Source organism: Arachis hypogaea, chromosome 5, assembly GCF_003086295.3.
Source record: "Arachis hypogaea cultivar Tifrunner chromosome 5, arahy.Tifrunner.gnm2.J5K5, whole genome shotgun sequence".
In the NCBI taxonomy this organism is placed as follows: Eukaryota; Viridiplantae; Streptophyta; class Magnoliopsida; order Fabales; family Fabaceae; genus Arachis; species Arachis hypogaea.
The window spans coordinates 93,254,837-93,257,238 of NC_092040.1; the positions used below are offsets into that span (position 1 = coordinate 93,254,837).

The 2,402-nt window shown below is 36.6% G+C and overlaps 1 long non-coding RNA gene across 1 annotated transcript; it reads left to right on the plus strand.

Moving 5' to 3' along the window:
* The first annotated feature begins 1,117 nt into the window (after positions 1–1,117).
* Positions 1,118–1,564, plus strand: LOC112799769 (uncharacterized). Its single transcript, XR_003201208.2, has 3 exons — positions 1,118–1,187; positions 1,283–1,336; positions 1,508–1,564. It is a non-coding gene; the product is annotated as an uncharacterized lncRNA (long non-coding RNA).
* The last annotated feature ends 838 nt before the right edge of the window (positions 1,565–2,402 follow it).

A 2,402-nucleotide genomic window follows, 5' to 3' on the forward strand; every position in this document is an offset into this window, starting at 1 on the left:
AATCCTATTAGCTTTTGCGTTTAAAATAAAATGGTAGGAATTAAGAGTATAAGGTTGGGATGGGGTCTTAGCTTTTTGGGAGCTACCAAGTGTAGAATTTAATTGTTAAAAGTCCATATCTGTAAATTTATCTTGTTCTTGGCTTGTTCATGTTAAATGAGTGTCTCGAAAAGTAAATAGAGCTGCTGATTGAATAGCTAAATATGATGTCAAGAATAACTCTAATCATATTATTTGATCTAAGCCTTGTGTTGATCTCCAACAAATCATCCGCTTGGATTTAGAATAATTTTTACTTTGTTTCTTTTCTTGTTTAGACAAAAAAAAAATTACTAAAAGCCTAAAACCCATATAGATAGAGTCAACACATTAAAGTCACTCCCACATTTTTTTATCTATTGCAACATACTTTTAAGATAACACTTTAAAAGAGTTGCCTAAAATAAAAATAGACAACACTTTATACTAATTGCTAATAAATAGATCTATTACAATATATTTTTAACCAACATATTATAAGTGATGTCTTAGATAAATTAAAAGACACTTAACAAACGTTGCTCTATCAAATATATAAAGACAATTATTATAAAGTCAATAGGTTACATTTTCTAAGTGTTGTCTTTAAATTTATTTTACACTTCGCCTCTTAAGTGTTGCCTAAAATTTTTAATACCTCTCTCAGAAATAAATCTTATAATTGGTATAGTTTTGCTTCCCAGTTTCCAGTTTTCCATCGATTTTGAAATAAAACGAATTCAACTTAACAGGAAGTAATAGAAGTATTTCTCAAACGAAAATGAGCAAGGAAAGGGGCTAGGTTTAGGGTTTTACATTGTGCTGAAAAAAGTGAGCACAGCGATGGAGAGGGACACGGAGAATGACGAAGAGAATGAGAGAAAGGGAGATCCGCCATCGAAGGAGGAGGAAGAGAAAGATGGAGAAGGCGACAATGGAGAGAGAAGTCGCCACTGTCGCGCTTCCTGTACCTCTAGAGCTATCTCTGCCTTGCGCTGCCGGATCCGCCGCTGCTATAATCCCTCTTCTCTGCCTTGCGCAGCCTGAGTCGTCTCTGGTCGTCGTCGCTGCTCGATGGTCGTCGTCGGCTCGTCAATGCCTCACGTCCTCGCTGCTCTGCTGAGCCGTCTCTGTTGTAATCCTCACTGCTCGCTGCAATCATGTCTCAGGTTAGGGTTTTTTCTCCTCTGTAATCTTAGGAAGCTAATTCTATTCTCAGATTGGGGAAATTGAGGAATGTGTTTATTGTCTAATCATGTCTCAGGTTAGGGTTGCTCTTATGATACTGATGGCTTACCTTTCATACATGCTTGCTGAGGTGAGAATCTCCTTTTAATTTTAATGGAGGTATTTTTCCATGTCTATTCATTACTGATGCAATTAATTCCAATACTAATAATTTTATTTCAAGAGTCACAACCAAGTACGTCAAAAATTTTAACATGTTTGATTTATTATGAGATTACTGATCTGAATTAACCTATTGCAGGCATGTTTTTGCAACATTGTCATTCATTGCTGAGATATTTATATTCCTTTATGTTGGGATGGATGCACTGGACATAGAAAAGTGGCAATTCATAAGCTAAAGGTAATACTAACATTCTAGATTAATAAACTTTGTAAAACGTGAAAATTTTAATTAACATTTTTGGTCTCTTGATTCATTAGTCCTGGAAAATCAGTTGGGATCAGTTCAGTGCTTCTAGGACTTATCCTAGTTGGAAGAGCAGCATTTGTTTTCCCTCTCTCATTCTTATCCAATTTGCTCCAGAAATTCCCACATGTGAAAATTGACATGAAGCAACAAGTATGTGTTTTCTTTCCCTGTTTCAATTTCTTTTTAGAGCCTTCCTTGGTACATGACTCCTGCCTCCTATAATCTTGTTTCACAGGTCACAATCTGGTGGTCTGGTCTCATGCGAGGTGCTGTTTCTATAGCACTTGCTTACAACCAGGTGAAGTAATCAAACTTCATGGCTAGCTTACAAAATTCTCATCTTATATTTATATTGCTGTTTACATCTTCTGTGTGCAACTGAGTATATGTGTGTTTTGATTGTATGCACCTTTAAACTGAGTATATGTTCTTATTTTGGTGTTGGACTATTCTGTGGTTAATGTGTATAGCCTTTTCAACCTACTCCAGCACCTGTGCCAACACCCCTAGCTGGTTGGATGTCAAATCCTACCACTGTAGCACATGCTGCAGTTTTTGGAGGAGCCACTATAGGTCTTGGTACTGCTACAGGTCTTGGTGCACCATCAATCCCTGGTAATACATTTTCTTACGGCCTGCTATTCTCGAGTTTGTAGTGGTTTTAACATCTAATTGGCTATGGTTCTAATTCAATCTCTTACTTTTGACAAGTTTCATTGTCTTG